Raw genomic sequence first — 25,289 nt, forward strand, 5'->3', positions numbered from 1 at the left:
CCTGTATTTAGCTTCATGCTAGTGAGGGCCGAGAATCCGCTCTTACATAGGTACGTGGTTGCAAAGGGCATCAGCGTCTTAACCTCTACTGACTCCCCTTAATCATATCCTCAATTTTGTCCCGAGAGTCACTGTAATCCTAGATTCAGATCATTCAGGCGAGAAAAAACATCACGCAGATAGGCCAGTCGTGAGAAACACATCACGCAGATAGGCCAGTCGTGAGAAACACATCACGCAAGCGGTCAGACAAGTGAAAACTATGGTCAGTAGAGAAAACTTTAAGCTCGTCTCTCAATAAAAAATAAATAAATAAAAAAAAACACATGTCAATACTTTGCCCCTTCATAACCAGCACACATATTGTAAAAGCATTTTATGATCGCTGCCAATATCATTGCATAATGCAGAAAATACCTGAGAATTCAGGGGCCTTGCTTTAACAAAGTTAACCATTTTCACTGTAGTTTCCAAAACGTCTTTCAAGCTGCCAGGCATTCCCTTGGCAGCAAGAGCCTCTCGTGGAGGCTGCAGTGTTCTTAAGTGGCGTCAGGAGCAACTGCTTGCACTTGCGTTACCACTCCACTATGTCTCCCTGTCATGGCTTTTGCGCCATCAGTACAGATACCAACACATCTTGACCACCAAAGTCCATTTGATGTCACAAAGCTGTCCAGTACTTTAAAATATCCTCTCACGTTGTCATGGTTTCCAATGATTTGCAGAATAGGATGTCTTCCTTAATTGACCCCCCATAAACATAACAGACATATACCAGGAGCTGTGCCAGGTATGTTGATTCATCCAGCTGTAACGCATATAATTCACTGGCTTGTATGCGAAGCAGTAATTGTTTCAAAACATCTCCTGCCATGTCACTGATGCGTTGTGAAACAGTGTTGTTTGATGAAAGCATTGTCTATATAGTTTATTTTGGCCTTTTCCCCCCAGCATTGTCCCAGCCATATCCACTGCAGCAGGAAGAATTAAGTCATCCACAAACGTATGGGGCTTGTCTGTCCTAGCCACTCGGTAGCTCACCATATAAGACTCTTCTAGCCCCTTCTTATTAATGGTACCTGTTGCTTTTATACATGTCTTACTTCTCAAAAGTCGTCTTTATTCATGCTCAAAAAACTCCCGAGGCTTATTTTTCAAATATTCATGTTTTGCTTCTAAATGTCTGCGCAAGAATGAATGTTTCCTGCGAGAGAGTAACGGTTAATGTGATTGGATGTTCATTATTTTACTAGGCTACCTGTATTTGACTTTGTGTTGTTATTTTGCTGAACACTAGATGGTTTAATTTTGTTTTTGGCACTGAAACGAGGGTACTCAAATGTATAGCCCCTCTGTAATATAGAAATGTACTGTTTTTTTTAATTTTTATATGAATCACATTTTTATTTGGCGTACCCTTGACGGCATACCCCCGTTTGGGAATACCTGGCTTAGAAGAAGCCTACGTAACAAAACCATAATGTAAAATTTTACATCCATATATGGCCAGATATGTAAACTTTAATGTTGATTTATCCTGCAATAGATGTCGTTCAATGGGTAACATACATTTTTGTTTTCTTCTACTGCCTCTTAAGGGGAAAGTAATATGGTGACACTGAATGTAGGCTGTGTGTAGCGGATAGTGGTTATGATATGAAGGTTTTGCTTGGAAGTGTTTTTTTGCCTGAAGTCTGAAGTCCACAAGCAAAGGGAAAAAGTGAGCAGAGGAGAGCGAATAGATGTGAGAAGGAATTTTACAACGATCAAAGGGATGAAAGTGAACTGTGTTTGCGTGTGATGAGGAGTGTATTCATTCGGACGATTCTGTTAAAACATTTCTTAAATGGAAGCAAACTGAATGAAACGGGAATAAACATACCTGAATTTGTCCAATAGAATATTGTATTTGCAACTGTTGGACAAATGATTACACCCTGTAAGGCGATATTGAATGTGCCAATGTGTGTCACCTTGATTACTCAAATTTCTCTTGACCTGTGCACCTACGTCGTAAACTTTCATTCACAGTCTATGTTGTAGCCACCTCCATGAAGGGCATAGGGAAGATTTTAGCATCATGGAGTAGCCTAAACTTATCAACATTACTGATCATTGAGCTGGTGAATGGAATGTGAATGACATTCACCCAATATGCTCATTAAAAAATATTGTCCTCCCTCATTAAACAGCCACTGATGACGTCACATGTTATCACATTAATTGCGCATAAAATCACATGATGAGCAACCATGAAGTGCCAGAGTTCATCCTTTTACTTGCGCAGTCACAACCAACACAAGTTGCCATCCTTCTCAGCATGTGCAATAGCATACAGTATGTGGCATGACTTCACCATAGTGTTTTCACATTCTTCCCAAACGCTTTTGGCTCTCGTGTCTTTGGGATGACCTCAGGGTGGTCAGCTGAGCGTTGTCTCTGAGACTGATACTACATCAAAATGTACGCTCATATTGCTATAGCGCCTATCTGATAATGCAGGCAGACCGCCCTATTCACTGTCTGAGCTTGTGAATGCCAAAGGAGCTTTTATCAGATTGAAATCTAGAGGTGAGAGAGCAGCTACAGGAGATTGCGATCACTCCCCAGGCAGTTGACCGGTATATTCCATGGGCCACCACAGATCTCTCCCACTCTCTCTCTTTCTCTCTTTTTCTCACTGTCTCAATTTCTCTATTATCCTCTCTCCTTCCGGCTCTTTCTCCTTTCTGTCTTGAGTGTGCACAGTGCTCCCTCTCACAAAAACAACAGCACAGCTGTTCAATATTCAGTTGCATCCTAAAGAAAAATGCAATGTATAATAATGGAGATTCAGTGGGAGATTAAATTAATAAAGAATCTATTCATGTTTAATCAACCATTCCACTGTTATTCCCCTTTCATAAAGCCTCAGTAAAATACAAGGTGGAAAACCAATAGATTAAGAAACATTTATGCACTTTGACGTTAAAGGTTTATGCTTTTCAAGACAAAAAGAAGAAGAACATCTTTCATAACACAGACTTGTTTATGATCTGTGGAATCTGTGAAACTCCTCATGATGCATCTTTCGCAATCATCAAGGCATCTGTTTAAAATTAGATATCCAACTTCAGCAGATTTTGTATGCCAACTCGATCACTGAAAATTACTATTCAAATGAAAGCTGATAGAGACTTGGAGAGCACAGCAGACAGAGTATGAAATGTTTGGCCCATCTAAACCTTTTGATGATAAGTACACCCCAGTGGATTGCAATGGAACCCACTGTCACTTACTATTAAATAATTCATGACCTGGGATGCTCTTTGCTTTAGATGAATACCTTTGAGAAATTTCTCGAAGGTATTCACCTGAAGCAAAGATCATCAATGGTCACATAGGGTTGAAGTCGGAAGTATACATACACCTTAGCCAAATACATTTAAACTCAGTTTCACAATTCCTGACATTTAATCATAGTAAATATTCCCTGTCTTATGTCAGTTAGGATCACCATTTTATTAAAAAAATGTGAAAGAGAATGATTTATTTCAGCTTATATTTCTTTCATCACATTTCCAGTGTGTCAGAAGTTTACATACACTCAATTAGTATTTGGTAGCATTGCTTTTTAATTGTTTAACTTGGGTCAAATGTTTTGGGTAGCCTTCCAAAAGCTTCCCACAATAAGTTGGGTGAATTTTGGCCCATTCCTCATTACAGAGCTGGTGTAACTGAGTCAGGTTTGTAGGCCTTCTTGCTCGCACATTATTTTTCAGTTCTGCCCACAAATGTTCTATAGGATTGAGGTGAGGGCCTTGACTTTGTTGTCCTTAAGCCATTTTGCCACAACTTTGGAAGTATGCTTGGGGTCATTGTCCGTTTGGAAGACCCATTTGCCAACAAGCTTTAACTTCCTGACTGATAACCTGATAACCTTAGAGACATGTGAGACGCTAGCATCCCACCTAGTCAACAGGAAATGGAAGTGCGCAATGCCAAATGCTAATAGTACTCGATAAAACTCAAACTTTCATTAAAACACACATGCAGGGTACTGAATTAAAGCTACACTCGTTGTGAATCTAGCCAACGTCAGATTTTTAAAATGCTTTTCGGCAAAAGCATGAGAAGCTATTATCTGATAGCATGCAACACCCCAAAATACCTGAAGGGGACGTAAACAAAATAATTAGCGTAGCCGGCGCTACACAAAACACAGAAATAAAATATAAAACATTCATTACCTTTGATGAGCTTCTTTGTTGGCACTCCTATATGTCCCATAAACATCACAATTGGGTCTTTTTCCCGATTAAATCCGTCCATGTATACCCAAAATGTCAATTTATATAGCCCGTCATCCAAAAGCTCTGTTCCAAAACGCAACGTAATTTTTAAAAATTAAATAAGTTTCCTATATTCTTTGACAAAACACTTCAAACTACTTTTGTAACCCAACTTTAGGTATTTGTAAACGTTAATAATCGATCAAATTGATCACTGGGCGATCTGTATTCAATAGCAGCTACTCTAGAAAACGTTGTCCTTTCTCTCTCTCCCAAAAGTCTCTTCCTGTATACTGGACGAAAGGAAGGACCTACTTCTCATTCCACAAAGGATTTAAACCAATGAAAATGCCAGTACTGGCGACATCGTGTGGAAGTTGTAGGAACTACAAGCTCACCGTTATATATTTTTGCTTGCAATAAACAATTCAGAGACTGGCGGATTGATACTTTTCTGTGGTTTTTGTGACCAGGTTTTTCTTGGGATTTCGCTTGCTGTTCACGTTCTGTTATAGTCACAGACATTATTTAACCAGTTTTAGAAACTTCAGTGTTTTCTATCCACACATACTAATCCTATGCATATACTATATTCCTGGCATGAGTAGCAGGACGTTGAAATGTTGCGCAATTTTTAACAAAATGTTGAAATAATTCAGGGGAGCTTTAAGAGTTAAGATGTTTCTTCAATATATCCACAAAAGTTTCCCCTCATGAAAGCACCCCCACAACATGATGCTGCCACCCCTGTGCTTCACGTTTGCGATTGTGTTCTTCGGCTTGCAAGCGTTCCCCTTTTTCCTCCAAACATAACGTTGGTCATTATGACCAAACTGTTATATTTTGTTTCATCAGACCAGAAGACATTTCTCCAAAAAGTATGATCTTTGTCCCCATGTGCAAACCGTAGTTTAGCTTTTTTTATGGTGGTTTTGGAGCAGTGGCTTCTTCCTTGCTGAGCGGCCTTTCAGGTTATGTCGATATAGGACTCATTTTACTGTGGATATAGATGATTTTGTACCAGTTTCCTCCAGCATCTTTACAAGGTCCTTTGCTGTTGTTCTGAGATTGATTTGCACTTTTCGTCCCAAAGTATGTTCATCTCTAGGAGACAGAACACGTCTCCTTCCTGAGCGGTATGACGGGTGCGTGGTCCCATGGTCTTTATACTTGCGTAATATTCTTTGTACAGATGAACGTGGTACATTCAGGCGATTGGAAATTGCTCCCAATGATGAACCAGACGTGTGGAGGTCTACAAATATTTTTCTGAGGTCTTGGCTGATTTCTTTTGATTTTCCCATGATCAAGCAAAGAGGCACTGAGTTTGAAGGTAGGCCTTGAAATACATCCACAGGTACACCTCTAATTCACTCAAATTATGTCAATTAGCCTATTAGAAGCTTCTAAAGCCATGACAAATGATGTGAAGTTTCCAAGCAGTTTAAAGGCACAGTCAACATAGTGTATGTAAACTTATTTTTATTAATGTTTAAAAATTTCGGTGTGTGAATTTTACCCCTTTTTCTCCCCAATTTCATGGTATCCAATTGTTTAGTAGCTACTGTCTTGTCTCATCGCTACAACTCCCGTACGGGCTCAGGAGAGACGAAGGTTGAAAGTCATGCGTCCTCCAATACCCAACCCAAACAAGCCACACTGCTTCTTAACACAGCGCCATCCAACCTGGAAGCCAGCTGCACCAATGTGTCAGAGGAAACACCATGCACCTGGCAACTTTGGTTAGCGTGCACTGCGCCCGGCCCACCACAGGAGTCGCTGGTGCGCGATGAGACAAGGATTTCCCTACCGGCCAAACCCTCCCTAACCCGGACGACGCTAGGCCAATTGTGCCTCGCCCCACGGACCTCCCGGTCGTGGCCGTTTACGACAGAGCCTGGGCGCAAACCCAGAGTCCCTGGTGGCACAGCTGGCGCTGCAGTACAGCGCCCTTAACCAGTTAGAGCTCTAGGGGCGCTATTTCATTTTTGGATAAAAAACGTTCCCGTTTTAAGCGCGATATTTTGTCACGAAAAGATGCTCGACTATGCATATTCTTGACAGTTTTGGAAAGAAAACACTCTGAAGTTTCAGAATCTGCAAAGATTTTGTCTGTAAGTGCCCCAGAACTCATTCTACAGGCGAAACCAAGATGATGCATCACCCAGGAATTAGCAGAATTTCTGAAGCTCTGTTTTCCATTCTCTCCTTATATGGCTGTGATTGCGCAACGAATGAGCCTACACTTTCTGTCGTTCGCCCAAGGTCTTAGCAGCATTGTGACGTATTTGTAGGCATATCATTGGAAGATTGACCATAAGAGACTACATTTTCCAAGTGTCCGCCTGGTGTCCTGCGTCGAATTCGGTGTGCAATTGCCAGCTGCTTCTACTTTACCATTTGATTCAGGGGAGAAAGCATGTGTCCAAGAACGATGTATCAATGAAGAGATATGTGAAAAACACCTTGATGATTGATTCTAAGCAACGTTTGCCATGTTTTCAGTCGATATTATGGAGTTAATTTGGAAAAAAGTTTGCGTTTTGAGGACTGAATTTATGGATTTTTTTTGGTAGCCAAATGTGATGTATAAAACGGAGCTATTTCTAATACACAAGGAATCTTTTTGGAAAAACTGAGCATCTGCTATCTAACTGAGAGTATCCTCATTGAAAACATCAGAAGTTCTTCAAAGGTAAATGATTTTATTTGAAGGCTTTTATGTTTTTGTTAATGTTGCGTGCTGGATGCTAACGCTAATGCTAACGCTAAATGCTAACGCGAAATGCTAACTCTAGCTAGCTACTTTTACACAAATTATTGTTTTCCTATGGTTGAGAAGCATATTTTGAAAATCTGAGATGACAGTGTTGTTTACAAAAGGCTAAGCTTGAGAGATGGCATATTTATTTCATTTCATTTGCGATTTTCATAAATAGTTAACGTTGTGTTATGCTAATGAGCTTGCTGATAGATTTACACAATCCTGGATACAGGGGTTTTTTCATAGCTAAACGTGACGCAGAAAACGGAGCGATTTGTCCTAAACAAATAATCTTTCAGGAAAAACTGAACATTTGCTATCTGAGAGTCTCCTCATTGAAAACATCTGAAGTTCTTCAAAGGTAAATGATTTTTTTGAATGCTTTTCTGTTTTTTTGTGTAAATGTTGCCAGCTGAATGCTAATGCTAAATGCTACGTTAGCCATCAATACTGTTACACAAATGCTTGTTTTGCAATGGTTGAGAAGCATATTTTGAAAATCTGAGATGACAGTGTTGTTAACAAAAGGCTAAGCTTGAGAGCTAGCATATTTATTTAATTTCATTTGCGATTTTCATGAATAGTTAACGTTGCGTTATGGTAATGAGCTTGAGTCTGTATTCACGAACCCGGATCCGGGATGGGGAGATCAGAAAGGTTAACCACTGCGCCACCGGGGAGGCCGTGTATGTAAACTTCTGACCCACTGGAATTGTGATACAGTGAATTATAAGTGAAATAATCTGTCTGTAAACAATTGTTGGAAAAATCACTTGTGTCATGCACAAAATAGATGTCCTAACCAACTTGCCAAAACTATAGTTTGTAAACAAGACATTTGTAGTAGTTGAAAAACAAGTTTTAATGAGTGTATGTAAACTTCTGACTTCAACTGTAACTAAAGCAGAGCTAAATGCAGTAAGCGTGTCCCTAGCAGACACAACTGTATCATCGGAGGCTTGTACAACATCCCAAAAACCTCAAAAAGCAGGCACGTCCTATTTGCTGGTGTTTGCCCAAGTAGTTAAGGATTAGATAACAAACTTGGCCCCTGTGCAATAAACAAGTAAAAGCCATTTGAGAAATTGGCCTGGTCCATATCTCCACTGGAAGGTTTTAAGAGTGTTTTTGATGTGGCCCTTGGGCTACGATCATTCCATCTAATGCAATTGCTTTTCACACCCAAAGGTGTCTCTGTGCTCCAGCCGTATGTTCCAAGATGTCCGCTTTGTTTAGCCAACAATTGTCAACGCTCTTAAAGACCATGGTCAACGTGTTAGTTATAAGAGGGTACAGGAATAAAGAGACTGTACCTAATGTAACTATCCACAAAGAAAGGGTGTTCTATCTTGGGAGCTGGTTTTTCATTTGGGTTGTCTTGTACATTTATCTGTGTTGGTTGCCCTCAAGCCTGCAGCTCAGAATAATGCTAATAGCGATAAGAGAGAGAGAGAGAGAGAGAGAGAGAGAGAGTCTGAAGACTATATAGTCTGGTTTAGGAAGGGAATGTCTATGGAATGATTTATCGAAACAAAGTGTTCCTCAAGTACTACAAGCAGTAGTGGCAGAGGTGGTTTAACATAAGCCCCTTGTAGGTGTCTGTGGTGATGCCTGCTTACTTGACCTTCAGCAGAGGCACCTTGACTCCAAACCAGCCGTCTGACACTGACATACAAACTGTGCCAAAGTGTGCACTGGCTGATTAGGCTACCTAGATGGGCTACCTACCTTTTCATTCCAAATTATTGACTGCAATTAATTTATCAACATAATGATTATGTTCCAGGTGCACTATTTGTTCTATTGTCAAATTGCAGTTGTTTTTTCTGTGTCTGTATAAGGGAACCTCCCCCTTCTAGTCCCAAATTCATATGAATAAGTACAAGGTTGATGTAGCTCAACATTTCATTCATCCTCCCTAGGGTCTCTAGTTGGAAAACATCTTTGAATGGTATGGTTGGAAAAATGTTACATACATCTAAATGTCCTTTCTCTATTTACAGGAGTTCAGCTATCCAGAATCAGAACCAGAATCATGCTACTATGGGGCTGAACAATAATTGTTCCACTCCACCAGGGTGCCGAGGGATGAAAGACACCTCCACTAGACAACTTCACTGAGTCTACACCTTCACATTTCAAAATGTCATTCCATGTTTGCTTCATGCATTATATCATCCTGTAAAATAAAGTACATGTTTTCTTTATCTTTACAGTAGTAAATGTTGCATTAGATAGATATTTTAGATTTAATTGATGAAATATGATTCATATCTCTTTTGGTGTTGGTTATACTTGCTGTAGTCTGGTCTTTTTGGGCCAGACTGTGTTCTATACATTTTTATACAACGGGTGGATCTAATCCTGAATGCTGATTGGTTAAAAGCGCATTCCAGCCGGGGGCTATTCCACAAGTTATCACCGGCTGGATATATTACTTTAAAATGCCTATTTACTCTGTTCCATCTGACTGCTCAGTCCACTGTTTCATCAGCCCAGCCAGGGAAGTTATAAACTTGATCTTCACTATGAAAAGCATCTAGACATCATCTCACATTTATTTTAGACTAACATTTAGTTTTCAACAGCAGAGATTTGTATAAACCTTCCTGTCTGTCTCTCCAACATTTTCGACATTGTTTCAATATTCCAATTGTCCCATAGTAATGAACTTGTAGGGGTCGGGTGTCGGGACGAGAGAGAAAAGCAGGCAGCATTTCTCAGCCAGTCGAAATCATGAATCAGCTGTCTTAATTTTTATGGATATATACAAAGAAATGTCAGTTGAAAAAAGGTCAAATGAAACAAAGTGCAGCTAGTTTGCAGTCTTTCCAGCTTCAGTTTGAAGTGATTGTTTTAGCTGTATTGTTTTAGCTGTGTTGTTGGCTATCTTCTTTGAACAACAGTGTCCTAACCAATTCATTGTTATTGATGTATCCAAATGAATTTAAATAGAAAACAGCTTAAACCAACTGCAGCTACTGTTGTTATTATGACTGTAAGTTAGCTATAGTTGGCTAGCTAGCTAGCAAGCAAGGGATAAGAACGTTGCCAGCCAGTATGGCAATGGAACATTTAGAACGAACGTCAAAGTCGCGTCCATAGACACAGAACAAAAAGACTGAATGACTGAACCAATAGAACGAACAACCAGCCGGCTTGGGTAGCAACCATAGATTTGTTTCGGTACTATACAGTGCCTTGCGAAAGTATTCGGCCCCCTTGAACTTTGCGACCTTTTGCCACATTTCAGGCTTCAAACATAAAGATATAAAACTGTATTTTTTTGTGAAGAATCAACCACAAGTGGAACACAATCATGAAGTGGAACGACATTTATTGGATATTTCAAACTTTTTTAACAAATCAAAAACTGAAAAATTGGGCGTGCAAAATTATTCAGCCCCCTTAAGTTAATACTTTGTAGCGCCACCTTTTGCTGCGATTACAGCTGTAAGTCGCTTGGGGTATGTCTCTATCAGTTTTGCACATCGAGAGACTGACATTTTTTTCCATTCCTCCTTGCAAAACAGCTCAAGCTCAGTGAGGTTGGATGGAGAGCATTTGTGAACAGCAGTTTTCAGTTCTTTCCACAGATTCTCGATTGGATTCAGGTCTGGACTTTGACTTGGCCATTCTAACACCTGGATATGTTTATTTTTGAACCATTCCATTGTAGATTTTGCTTTATGTTTTGGATCATTGTCTTGTTGGAAGACAAATCTCCGTCCCAGTCTCAGGTCTTTTGCAGACTCCATCAGGTTTTCTTCCAGAATGGTCCTGTATTTGGCTCCATCCATCTTCCCATCAATTTTAACCATCTTCCCTGTCCCTGCTGAAGAAAAGCAGGCCCAAACCATGATGCTGCCACCACCATGTTTGACAGTGGGGATGGTGTGTTCAGCTGTGTTGCTTTTACGCCAAACATAACGTTTTGCATTGTTGCCAAAAAGTTCAATTTTGGATTCATCTGACCAGAGCACCTTCTTCCACATGTTTAGTGTGTCTCCCAGGTGGCTTGTGGCAAACTTTAAACGACACTTTTTATGGATATCTTTAAGAAATGGCTTTCTTCTTGCCACTCTTCCATAAAGGCCAGATTTGTGCAATATACGACTGATTGTTGTCCTATGGACAGAGTCTCCCACCTCAGCTGTAGATCTCTGCAGTTCATCCAGAGTGATCATGGGCCTCTTGGCTGCATCTCTGATCAGTCTTCTCCTTGTATGAGCTGAAAGTTTAGAGGGACGGCCAGGTCTTGGTAGATTTGCAGTGGTCTGATACTCCTTCCATTTCAATATTATCGCTTGCACAGTGCTCCTTGGGACGTTTAAAGCTTGGGAAATCTTTTTGTAACCAAATCCGGCTTTAAACTTCTTCACAACAGTATCTCGGACCTGCCTGGTGTGTTCCTTGTTCTTCATGATGCTCTCTGCGCTTTTAACGGACCTCTGAGACTATCACAGGGCAGGTGCATTTATACGGAGACTTGATTTCACACAGGTGGATTGTATTTATCATCATTAGTCATTTAGGTCAACATTGGATCATTCAGAGATCCTCACTGAACTTCTGGAGAGAGTTTACTGCACTGAAAGTAAAGGGGCTGAATAATTTTGCACGCACAATTTTTCAGTTTTTGATTTGTTAAAAAAGTTTGAAATATCCAATAAATGTTGTTCCACTTCATGATTGTGTCTCACTTGTTGTTGATTCTTCACAAAAAAATACAGTTTTATATCTTTATGTTTGAAGCCTGAAACGTGGCAAAAGGTCGCAAAGTTCAAGGGGGCCGAATACTTTCAATCAAAATAATTTTTTAAATGAAAATATGTCAATCATTATTTGAATACATTGGTTACATGTTGTATTAAAGTGATAATGCCCTCGAAGCCAGTGTTTGGAGGATATATTGGCACAGTTTGGCGGCAACACCCATGCCAATATATCCTCCAAACACCGGCATCTTTGGCATTATCACATAATTAGGGTACTTCATGTGGAAGCATTGTCAACATTATGGGGTAGGGAGGAGATTTCCCTACTATATAAATAGACAGTGGAAGCCTTTTCAAGTTTCTTCAAGTGCAGTTGCAAAAACCAAACGCTATGATGAAACTGGCTCTCATGAGGACCGCCACAGGAAAGGAAGACCCAGAGTTAACGCTGCTGCAGAGGATAAGTTCATTAGAGTTAACTGCAACTTATATTGCAGCCTAAATAAACCATTACTAAAGGACACCAATAAGAAGAATAAACTTGCATGGGCCAAGAAACACGAGCAATGGACATTAGACCGGTGGAAATCTGTCCTTTGGTCTGATGAGTCCGTTATTGAGATTATTGGTTCCAACCACCATGTCTTTGTGTGATGCAGAGTAGGTGAACGGATGATGGGAACCATGTGTTGTTCTCATTGTGAAACATGGAGGAGGAGGTGTGATGGTGTGGGGGTGCTTTGCTGTTGACACTGCCAGTGATTTATTTAGAATGCAAAGTTCACTTAACCAGCATTATGCAGCGATACGCCATCCCATTTGGTTTGCACTTAGTGCAACTATCATTTGCTTTCAACATAACAATGACCCAGTACACCTCCAGGTTGTGTAAAGGCTATTTGAACAAGCAGAGTGATCAGAGTGCTGCATCAGATAACCTGCCCTCCACAATCCCCTGACCTCAACCCAATTAAGATGGTTTGGGATGAGTAGGACCGCAGTGTGAAGGTAAAGCAGCCAACAAGTGCCCAGCATATGTGGGAACTTCTTCAAGACTGTTGGAAAAGCATTCCAGGTGAAGCTGGTTGAGAGAATGCCAAGAGTGTGCAAAGCTGTCATCAAGGCAAAGGTGGCTACTTTGAAGAATCTCAAATATAAAATATATTTTAATCTGTTTAACTACTTTTTTGGTTACTAGATAACTCCATATCTGTTATTTAATAGTTTTGATGTCTTCACTAGGTAATGTAAAGAAATAGGTCAAATAGGTAAATAGTTCAAATAAAGAAAACCCCTTGAACAACCTGGATGTGTGCCCAATATTTACCTATTTCTTTATGTTACCTAGTGAAGACATCAAAACTATGAAATAACACATATATAGTCTATATATATATATTTATATATTTTTTGTGGGGGGGTGCCTGTTTTGCATGTTATTTTGGCATTAATACATGTCACATATCAGTATGCAAACAACGTATAAAAAAAATCATAATTGAGTTAATAAAGCCTAGCTTTCTTCAGTATGGCAGCTCCAAAAGGCAGGTGTTTCAGCCTAGCTTTCAGTGCCTTCTGTGGTGATGGGGCAGCCAGACGAAAATACAGTACGGAGCAGAGTAGGTGTTGGTAATGTTCTCTAGTTGTAATTGGCTCAGTGTTCTGACATTACGTCACTGCCAAATCTAAGGGTAGAGCCCAATAATTCAAGCCCCTTTGCTGCCATAGTTACATTAGAAGTGCCCATCCAAGAAAGGTTCAAGGTCATTGGCTGCAGACAAAATTACATAAAATCAAGGTCATATCTACAGTAACTTTGATTGGACTGATCATGTCAATATCATACTTTCAAAATCTTGGCTAGCAGTCATCATTGTGAATCAAGTTGACAATCTACTGGAAAATCCTTATTAATCCTTGTGAAGAGAAGAGAAGAGAAGTAGAAGTAATGACGAGAAATTATAGATTACATTTATTGGTGCTCAATGGCCATTGGACATAAACATTACACAACAAGTTGGAAATCACAAATTCAACAATGAATGGTTTGGAAGTAATCAGTGGCTAACTGCAAGCATTACAAAGCAATCACTTGTCTGTTATTCAGTGGAGTGGGATTGTGGTCCCAATCCTGGGACCACGCAACTCTTTTCAAAGCTTAAAATTACAAATATTCAACATTGGTCGTACTGTCAATCCAGCTTGATTTGTGCTGCGCTCAAAACAACTTAACTCGAAACTGGGAAATCTGACTTCAATAAGTCCATGACAACTGGGAACTGGGCAAAAAAATAAATCAGACTGGGAAAATACGTTTTGAATTTATCCAACTTGGAATTGTACGTCGGGAACCCGGGCCTCTTTCTAGAGCTACGACCTGAAGATCACTGATCACTTTTTTTTCCAAGTTCCCAGTTGTCTTGAAAGCACCATGAATCCAGAGAATGCCAGATTTTAATGACAAAGTTTGATGTCTGAATTAGCCCACGAAGGACCGCCGCGTCATCTTCCTGTTCAAGTGAACACAGCACAACAAAGCGAGTCCAAAAATGTTTTGTACTCTGCTGCATAAATGTTGTAATATGCCAGGACGATATGTATACTGTTGCTAAGAAAGTAATACTAAGTGTATGTTGTGTAATAAACCTATTTCCCTCTTAATTTCACCTACTGTTCTGACGTGGTGGTGCACATTTAGCCTATAACCTGTTTTAGAGAAATGTAATCATCAAATCTTGTAAGAGGTTCCATTATCTGCTTATATCCCCCCTTTATTTATCCTACAGTTCTGACTTGGTGTACAGGGAGAACACTATAAGAACGGCCCATATTCTGAATGCTGTCGCTGTACATTTCAAAAGTGCTGAACAAATAGCTATATTGATTACGTTCATCCTAGCTTGCTCATGAATGTCTTAATTTAAAATAGGGATGGCCTCTTATCTGCTTGTCGTCTCCTTATGCCATAGTTTGTACATCTCAATTGTCAGTAGAAACCACATTTGTTTAAGCAAGTCAGCCATATCAGCTATGTTTTTTAAAGACAGTAAATGAGGCTGTTTTGCTGACAGAAAAGGCTCAGTTGATAGCCAGGTGTAGCAGTGGTAAGATGATGGGACTGCTGTTGGGACTCTGCTGTTGGGAAAGCTTTATGTAGGTCATAATACTTTGTGGGCACAGTTTGTCACCGTTATAGTGCAATTCATGTATTGTTTAGTGTTGTGTTGTGTAGTGTAGTGGCTTTGCTGGCATGCATCTAAACATTTTTGGTGATGGTTTGCCCCACCAAGATGCTAAAATCAGCACTGTAAACAGAGTTTACTCTGTAAACAGAGAATTAATAACTTCAGTGGGGTAAAGAAACGTTCAACCTGTAATTAGCTAACTAGTTAATTTGTAACTAAAACATACATTTTATTAGCTAGCTGATTTTGAGTTGATAGAAAGCAAGCTAAAGCTATTAGCTGTCTTACATTCTATGGGCTGAACTTTGCTAGCTAACGTTAGTTGCTACTTCCTAGCCACAAGATTGTAACATTAAACAGGTTGCTGTTGTCTAATATGTAACTTGTTTTAGTGTAGAAGGGTTGTTCTAACGTTTTAAAAATGTGTGTGATTATTTATCTGCACTATTCATGATGATATCAGCAAACAATTGCCAAACTCTGAAGGTTTGTGCTTGCTACAGCTGTGTGCGTTTGCCCCTGATTTGTTTATTTAACTAGGCAAGTCAGTTAATTAAGAACACATTCACATTTACAAAGAGGGCCTACCCCCGGACGGTGCTGGGCCAATTGTGCGCCGCCCTATGGAACCCCCAATCAATGCCGGTTGTGATATAGCCTGGAATCAATCCAGGGTCTGTAGTGACGCCTTAGACTGCTGCGCCACTCAGGAGCTGGCTGGAAGTGGAAGGGCTGGGCCCGTCCCCGCCCTATGTAAAAGGACTGGGCCCGCCCCCGCCCTATGTAAACCAATAAATCATGTTTCATTCATTTCAAAATGGGATATCCAACCAGCATAGGGTGTTGCCTGGAAGTCTGAGGGCACATCCCCTTCATTGTCGTCACGTTGTGCAGACACATCAAAGCAGCCATTCCTGACTCTCAATTCAAGGGCGTAGAGAGTCTGTTATTAGCAAGACTAGTGTCAGGGAGAGTGGGATATACAAAATAACATTTCCAATTTACATGTGTATTAATTACACAATTTTACATGTGTGTGTAATAGAACAAATATACTGTACAGGGACTTTACATAATTGGATTAAGACTTGCGTTAGGCATTTTCAGACTCATGTGTACACGGTGCACTGCAAAATGAAAAATATTTACCCGTTTAATGGGAACAGAAATAAATTCAAATGGAAGCTGAAGGCCAATGGGCCCTGACACTTTCCTTCTAAACTATGCTGGCTTGGCCTTGACTTGAATTGAAGTTGCACCAACCTCATACACACAAGCCGCATCTCATGAATTCCAGTACACTCCACATTACAGAGACAACAAGCTGTGCAGTATGCCCCATCATTAACTGTAAGATCGCTAATGTGAAGGGGTTAAACATACACATATTAGATATGTCAGCGCTGCTTTTGATATCTTAATTTCCCAGATATCAAAAATTAAATAACAAACTATCCTCACAAGGGTAACTGTATGGAAAAGTTATTAAATTATAATTGAAATGTTAACGAGCCTTATAGCTTCTAATGACTCTACCCTGAAGGAAACATGTAATTAACTCGCAGGTTAATGCATTGCCAGAGTGCAATCAATCCACCTTTTATAAAGGGAGTGTCTGCAAGTAATCAAAGAGGATGGTGACGATGGAAATGAGAAGGCAATCCTGGAACGTTCTCTTCTTGGTTTATACATTATTCAAATGATTTTTGTAAAGGATGGTGGATGGCATGGGATAGAGCCATATGGTCTGCCAAGGCGCAAAATGACACTGGCCTATTCTTTGATGAGCTTTGATGAGTGGGTTGTGTAACCCAAACTCTCTCAGTACATGCAATGGCATCCGTGTAAGGGACGTGACCTAGTTAAAAAACATCAATAACATGAAGTACATTCTCACATGGTTCTGTTACAGTACCAGTGTATCTACAGTGCTTTGCGAAAGTATTCGGCCCCCTTGAACTTTGCGACCTTTTTCCACATTTCAGGCTTCAAACATAAAGATATAAAACTGTATTTTCTTTGTAAAGAATCAACAACAAGTGGGACACAATCATGAAGTGGAACGACATTTATTGGATATTTCAAACTTTTTTAACAAATCAAAAACTGAAAAATTGGGCGTGCAAAATTATTCAGCCCCCTTAAGTTAATACTTTGTAGCGCCACCTTTTGCTGCGATTACAGCTGTAAGTCGCTTGGGGTATGTCTCTATCAGTTTTGCACATCGAGAGACTGACATTTTTTCCCATTCCTCCTTGCAAAACAGCTCGAGCTCAGTGAGGTTGGATGGAGAGTTTTTGTGAACAGCAGTTTTCAGTTCTTTCCACAGATTCTCAATTGGATTCAGGTCTGGACTTTGACTTGGCCATTCTAACACCTGGATATGTTTATTTTTGAACCTTTCCATTGTAGATTTTGCTTTATGTTTTGGATCATTGTCTTGTTGGAAGACAAATCTCCGTCCCAGTCTCAGGTCTTTTGCAGACTCCATCAGGTTTTCTTCCAGAATGGTCCTGTATTTGGCTCCATCCATCTTCCCATCAATTTGAACCATCTTCCCTGTCCCTGCTGAAGAAAAGCAGGCCCAAACCATGATGCTGCCACCACCATGTTTGACAGTGGGGATGGTGTGTTCAGCTGTGTTGCTTTTACGCCAAACATAACGTTTTGCATTGTTGCCAAAAAGTTCAATTTTGGTTTCATCTGACCAGAGCACCTTCTTCCACATGTTTGGTGTGTCTCCCAGGTGGCTTGTGGCAAACTTTAAACGACACTTTTTATGGATATCTTTAAGAAATGGCTTTCTTCTTGCCACTCTTCCATAAAGGCCATATTTGTGCAATATACGACTGATTGTTGTCCTATGGACAGAGTCTCCCACCTCAGCTGTAGATCTCTGCAGTTCATCCAGAGTGATCATGTGCCTCTTGGCTGCATCTCTGATCAGTTTTCTCCTTGTATGAGCTGAAAGTTTAGAGGGACGGCCAGGTCTTGGTAGATTTGCAGTGGTCTGATACTCCTTCCATTTCAATATTATCGCTTGCACAGTGCTCCTTGGGATGTTTAAAGCTTGGGAAATATTTTTGTATCCAAATCCAGCTTTAAACTTCTTCACAACAGTATCTCGGACCTGCCTGGTGTGTTCCTTGTTCTTCATGATGCTCTCTGCGCTTTTAACGGACCTCTGAGACTATCACAGTGCAGGTGCATTTATACGGAGACTTGATTACACACAGGTGGATTGTATTTATCATCATTAGTCATTTAGGTCAACATTGGATCATTCAGAGATCCTCACTGAACTTCTGGAGAGAGTTTGCTGCACTGAAAGTAAAGGGGCTGAATAATTTTGCACGCCCAATTTTTCAGTTTTTGATTTGTTAAAAAAGTTTGAAATATCCAATAAATGTCGTTCCACTTCATGATTGTGTCCCACTTGTTGTTGATTCTTCACAAAAAAATACAGTTTTATATCTTTATGTTTGAAGCCTGAAATGTGGCAAAAGGTCGCAAAGTTCAAGGGGGCCGAATACTTTCGCAAGGCACTGTAGCTCACTACTGTACTGTAGTTTAGCCATACTAGAACAATAACAACAGCACAGATTTGTTTGTATCTTTGATTAGTGCAATTTATCGTTAGTACCAATGTATGCTGTTGTTTCGGGACATCCTTTCCTGTACATCATCCTCCACTGGCCAATGTTACAATACCAATTTATCAGTGTGATCAAACACCATTTGATTCCGATTGAACATGCATATTTTGGAGAAAGAAAGGGATAACCAAATTATTGGAATCGTATTGTAGGGATTATATGGACAAATTATGACTTTATGGTCAAAAAACATTAGTGAAATGTTCTCCAAATATTGCCATCAATCAGAAGCAAATGAAAGGGAAAGTAGCTTGAGATTAACACAATTACCATAGCTGCAACATAATCACCAACAGGAGTCATGTGAGGCAGAGAAAGAGATTTTGGACCACATCCCTAACTGTGAGAATCAAAGGCCTTGGGTAGGCTAATAATAATCTGCTATTCTCCAATTGGCCTAGTGCTTTATTCACATGGCAAAGTCAAACATAATTAATCAGTGCTAATCAGCCATACAGGAATGTATTTAACACCATGACTTACAGTCTTCATCCCATGTTTAATAGTTATCAATTAATACAACTCAACTGTGGAGAGGAACAGGAGCTTGTCAGGGTGTCTGAATATTTTGTCATTAAATGTGCCAGGACTCAATTATCATGGCACCGAATAAGGACATCATTGGCGAGCCCTGTGCAGGTGATTATTATCAATATACAAGTCAAGATGAGAGATGAGTACTTTGATCGTTGAGGCCACCGTAGATGGGAACCTGGTAAACAGGAAGAAATTGGGAAGTCCTCAAGATTTGAGTCATTCATTTCCGTTGGGGTAAACTAAGGTATTGAATAGAAGGATTTCAAAGTATATTTTTCTCACTATAGCGCCCTTACCATATGAACAGTAATGTATTTCCATATTGATATTGAGGTGAATTTATTATGCTTTATTGCGCCACTTGAACAGGTCAAAATGCACAATCGGGAAGCATGTGTGTGCTCTCTACCATGAGTAGGATGTTCAGGACAGGTATTTAATCTACCATTAACAGGGCCAAGTAGTATAAAAGGTGCATCCCTGCAAACAATAATGAGTTGTTGGGTCGTCAGGACGTTGTCATGGTCCCCTGGGGGTTTTGGCTATTTTAAGATGTTCTTGGGACATTGTGTTATGGTCCCCTGGAGGTTTTTGTTTAGGTCCTGGTTCGTCCCAGGGACGTCACCCAATGGCCATGGAGAACCCCTCCCCCATTACACATTTCATTACACATCACCCCTTGTTACTGTTGCCAAGCCCACGATTGGTGAACCACTGATCCAGTCACAGCTCTTTGGCTTCTGGCAATGCTACAAACAGCATCTTAACATACAGTTTTTTTCAATTTACATATTTGAAATTTACAATTACATTGAATATGTTTATTCATACAGTAATCATAATTTAACATGTGGGATTTGAACTCCCAACCTCTTGGGTCACAACATTCTCAGCTTCCTGCTAGGCCACCATGTCTGTATCAGTGACTGATTTCACTTGAAGGCCTATTCCTACACTTTGCACTTTAAAGAAAATCTCAGCTTTGTTAAACCTGCATTTAACTAGGCAAGTCAGTTTAGAACAAATTGTTATTTACAATGATGGACTACCCCAGCCAAACCCGGACGACGCTGGGCCAATTGTGCGCCGCCCTATGGGACTCCCAATCATGACCAGATGTGATACAGCCTGGATTAGAACCAGGGACTGTAGTGACACCTCTTACACTGAGATGCAGTGCCTTAGACCCCTGCATCTAACCATTATTGCAGTGCCTTAAACCACTGCAGTGCCTTAGACCACTGCATCCATCTAACTATTATTATATTCTCTAGTAACATCAGAACAGAATAATATCACCAACATTAGAAAACAATACTGAAAATCCAAACAAAAATAGTAAATGAAATCAATGAGACAATAGTCAGATTAACTGATGACTAAAATAGCAGTGCAGGTGGCACTATTTTGTTAAGTGCAGAGATGTACTACAGGTAGTAAATGTGTAAGTAACTTCTACAATTCTACAGAATCTGTGACACAGCAGAAAGATCAGCATACCTCATATCCAGAGGTTATGAGTTCAAATGCCGGGTGGGGTCATATTGAAAAGTCAGTACAAATGTAATCATATTGTCATCTACTTAAGATACTTACCTTAAAACCCTCATTAACTTATAATGGTTTGGGAATCCTGGGACCATCACGTAACAAAAACCTCTAGGGGACCATGACATAATGTCCCAAGATCGTTAAGGGGACCTTCAAGGAACCGTCCCAAGAATGTGACCGGGAACTAGACCAAACCTCCATGGGACCATGACACAACTTCCTAAACATTTCCTCTAGGATGTCCGTGCAACAAACTGGGAACTGGACAAAACCTCCAGGGGACCATGACACAACATCCCAAGAACGTTCATGGGACTTTCATGGGACCATGAGACAATGTCCCAAGAACGTCCTAAAAATGTCCCTGGAACGAACAGAGAGAAAAGCTCCTAAGTACTAGTGAAATGAAATTCCTGAGAACGTCCTGACATGGTCCTCAATATCATCCTGGGAATGTACAGGGAACTCGACAAAGGTCCCCAAGAGTAACTTCCCTTTGGACCATCATATGGTGTTCTTACAACGTTCTCAGAACGTCAGTGGGATAACGTCACATCGAACCCTCAAGAGGCCTAATGCGAATGTCCTCAGCACATCCCCTGTGTGCTGGGATATTACCCAGGGGCTATAGAACACATTTGTCTATAATAGCTGTGGAACCCTGCCATGTTAAGTTGCCTTCTGAGAAAATGCCAGAGCGGAAACATGTGTACTCTAAGCACAGGCTAATTGCAACAAGCTCTATATAGGGAGTGTAAGCTTGGTATACTATAACATATACTATAATGTTGCTGATTTTGTTAAGATTAGCATAACCCAGCTATCAACACTGATAGTTGTTAAGAACAATGTTTTCCAAACTATTCCCCGGGGACCACTAGACATTGTACATATTTGTTCTATTCCAGAGCATTTCATTCCACTGTAGTCAACCAGTCTTCAAGCCCTTGATTAGTTGACAAAGCCATGCTAGTGTAGGGTCCCAGAGGACTGGGATGGGAAACACTGGGGTAGATCACGAATAGTCAACTATAACTTGTTCTATGTATTCTAAATGGCAAACCTTGCAAGAAACAATACAATACACAAGTGTATCAAATTCATCTGTGTGTTAGCCAGACATAAATGATGTTCCACCTCAGTTAAAGGTAAGATCAGGCTTTATATTAACCCTATGGTACATTAATCATGACGTCCGGTGCTAACGTTTTAAGACAATGAAAACTGATGGCTCCCATCTGTGTTTCCAACACACGTCCCCCAAATGATATAGATGCAAGCCTCTTTCCACATATCCGCACAAGCTAATGCAATTTGTCAAGAAAGAATGCTTAATGTACCACATAAAGCAGTGTTTAATATGATAGACCGGCTAAATGGATGTCTGGGAAGGAAGCACACTTAGTTATCTTATTTCATAGGAAGTGGACACAGGTTGTTAGTGCGTATGGTGGCAGGTTATAAGTGCTAGGAATGGTTTTGTAAATGACCAACATTATATAAAGGCCTACTTCACAGCAAACAGGAGTTCAAATTGAAAACCATCCAAGTTTAATCTATCGAACCCACCTGATGTGCTATGAGGTCTATTGAAAAAGGCCTGCGTAAAATCAAAATCACTAATCAATTTGCCATTTTCATTTTAATTACAAAAAATTAATTTGCATACGAGTCACTGGCATGTTTCTTCAGAATTTTCCCACTGACCTCCTACTCTTTGGTATTTGCGAGTAGTGACATCAGAGAACAGTCACTGCCACACAATCTATACCAATTAAAAAATTCACAGCCTCCCTAAAACAACCACGTTCATCATGCCTGAACTAAGTGTCTTTGATAATTGCGAGCTGTCACAGCCACAGAACAGAAAAGCTGTCACAGTCACAAAACAATATACCAATATACCCTAAAACAATCCCTTCCATCTGGCCCTGACGCAAGTGTAGCCTAGCCTCTGCCCACAGGGGAAGTGGCTGATGATTAAAATGCATTAAAAAGAGCTAAGAGTTCAATGTGTGGGCTGCTAAGTATCTTCTGCTACACTCCATCTCCCATGTCCGGGCATCCCACATCTGATATGAGTCAGGGGTGTCTCAGCTGTATTGTGAATGAGCCAAAGGGCTAGTTAGGTGAGACGAATGTCTTTGACGACCCCCGCGTTTCCCTCAAAATGGTTCAGAGATCCAGAGCGACAAACAATATAGACATTAGCGTCTGTTTGCTCACACCTTAACTACACAGACACAAACATTAGCAGGCTTCAGGTTTATGGCACTGTGTCATATAGGGAGGGATACATATCCAGCAATTCCTTGATACCCTCCACTGACCCTCTATATCCTCTAAATGTGAAACAACAATAACAACCCAAAACAATCAGGATACCAACAACCACTACAGTAAGCTCCAGCAGTACTGCATTCACTAGCCTCGTGGTTGTGTTCCACCCACTCCGTTGCATCCAACAAGTTAACTAACAACACATCTGTCATGCAAGCAGCATTTCTAGAAACAAGTCTTTTCTCCACAAAACTCTTATTTTTATGGCCCCACTTTCAAAATCAATACCACAAATATTTTATGAATCACATGACTACAAAAAAAGTCTGATCTTGGCAAACCAAAATAAGAACAGCTTCAAAATGCTGTTACAGTAGGTTATCCTAGATTGAGCCATAGCAAACAACACGATAGCATACCCATTTTTCCTCTCTGCCTGTTAGTCCAATGAGGTCTCTGGATACTTGATCCAGTGATACCGGAATCTCATAGGATCATTCTCCCATAGCCATCTCTTGCTCAGCTCAACAATGGCTAGACATCTCCCTCAAGCTACCGCTTCCATCTCTCTCTCTCTCTCTCTCTCTCTCTCTCTCTCTCTCTCTCGCTTTCTGACAGACACATCCGTGCAATCAAGAGGCTTGACCTTTGGCACTCTACTCAGTGCCATTAAAATCCATTCAGATGTGGCTCCTCCCAGGGAGGGACTTGAGACACTAAAAGCCTCCCGGAGTCCTAAATGTCAGCTTGTATAAGTCTGGCCACTTGCTTACAATCGTCTGAATCATTCCTTTGTTGTAGGAGGGTGGTGAGGAAGTCATTAACTACAATGAGACCCTCCCAGTTTTAATGAATGGCCGTAGATCTATGGAGTTTTCCCTCCTTTCATCTCCTCATTGATGACAGTCAGCAGAGAGAAGGGAGACATAATAAATTATTGATCTGCAAAATGTTATCCATCTAAAGTGCATTTCCACTCCCTGTCACAACATACTAAAATACATATAGAGAAACTGCATAATTGTTTCTCCAAGAGGATAACAAATAACAAAGGAATAACAAAGGAATGTTCATGATTGAAACCATGACTGCGTGACAACACTATACATGTAGTCCTATCCCAAACAAAAAACAGTGATGGCGGTAATAGTGGCAGACCATACAGTTTAATTTCTAATTGTGGTTGCTGAGGTAGCATTTGCTTTTGATGGTTGATGATGTAGCCAAGAATAAGAGGGCTCAAGAACAGTACAGTTTGGTAGAATTACTACGTTCTTCACATCAATAGACTGAAATAGAGGGAGATTGAGCCGGGTCACCCATGTAACCATATCTCAGGGTCCAGATTATGTCTGTTATCTTTGTTACTGATGCAAACATAGACCAATACTGGGACACACATCTAAGAGTGTGTCCCAAATGGCACCCTATTCCCTAGCCAAGCTAATTCCATTTGGCTCGAGTTATGCCCTAAAACACAAAAGTTTTGTAATCAAAGTATTTAACAAACCCCTCAAAGAGTCATTGTGAGGAAGCTTAATGTAATACAACCCTGTTTATTGGATTAAAGAGTATTCAGATGTCCTCGAGATTGATTGGCTATTGATGAGGTCACGTTAGGGCCCATGTTTGGCCCAGAAAGGAAAACATGCAGGGGGCAAAAGATTATAGTTATCATGATGCCAGCTGCTGATTCTTGTGTATTTAACAGCTTAATCAATATTCAATTTCTGTTTGTCTTATACAATGTATATCCAGGTGTAAAATACTGCCATTGGAATTTTAACATTAAATTATCTGAAATTACATTGTCAAAAATACTGCAGGGATGCCCATATTCAATATGTAGTGCTTAGGAAATGATTTAGACCCCTTGACTTATTCCACATATTGTTACTTTACAGCCTTATTCTAAAATGGATTAAATAAAATAATTTCTTCATCAATCTACACACAATACCCCATAAAGACTAAGCAAAAACAGGTTAAGAATTCTTAGCAAATGTATTAAAAACAAAAGACAGAAATACCTTATTTACAAAAGCATTCAGACCATTGACAATGTGACTACATCCTGTTTCCATTGATCATCCTTAAGATGTTTCTACAACTTGATTGGAGTCCACCTGTGGTAAATTCAATTGATTGGTCATGATTTGGAAAGGCACACACCTGTCTATATAATGTCCCACAGTTGACAGGGCATTTCAGAGGAAAAACCAAGCCATGAGGTCGAAGGAATTGTCCGTAGAGCCCCGAGACAGGATTGTGTCAAGGCACAGATCAGGGGAAGGGTACCAAAACATTTCTGCAGCATTATAGGTACC

General features: G+C 40.2%; 1 protein-coding gene and 1 long non-coding RNA gene across 2 annotated transcripts in view; one reads left to right on the forward strand and one right to left on the reverse strand.

The window, feature by feature from the left end:
* LOC110505113 (leucine-rich repeat and immunoglobulin-like domain-containing nogo receptor-interacting protein 2) overlaps positions 1–25,289 on the reverse strand; it is a 406,461-nt gene that overhangs the window by 22,159 nt on the left and 359,013 nt on the right. The gene's annotated exons all lie outside the window — the stretch shown is intronic.
* Positions 6,477–25,289, forward strand: part of LOC149971808 (uncharacterized) — a 467,486-nt gene continuing 448,673 nt past the window's right edge. The window contains exons 1-2 of the long non-coding RNA XR_016491689.1: positions 6,477–6,966; positions 7,335–7,396. This is a non-coding gene — a long non-coding RNA (uncharacterized LOC149971808). The remainder of the gene's footprint in view (positions 6,967–7,334; positions 7,397–25,289) is intronic.

This window comes from Oncorhynchus mykiss, chromosome 25 (assembly GCF_057628025.1).
Source record: "Oncorhynchus mykiss isolate SJ-2025 chromosome 25, ASM5762802v1, whole genome shotgun sequence".
Classification (NCBI taxonomy): domain Eukaryota; kingdom Metazoa; phylum Chordata; class Actinopteri; order Salmoniformes; family Salmonidae; genus Oncorhynchus; species Oncorhynchus mykiss.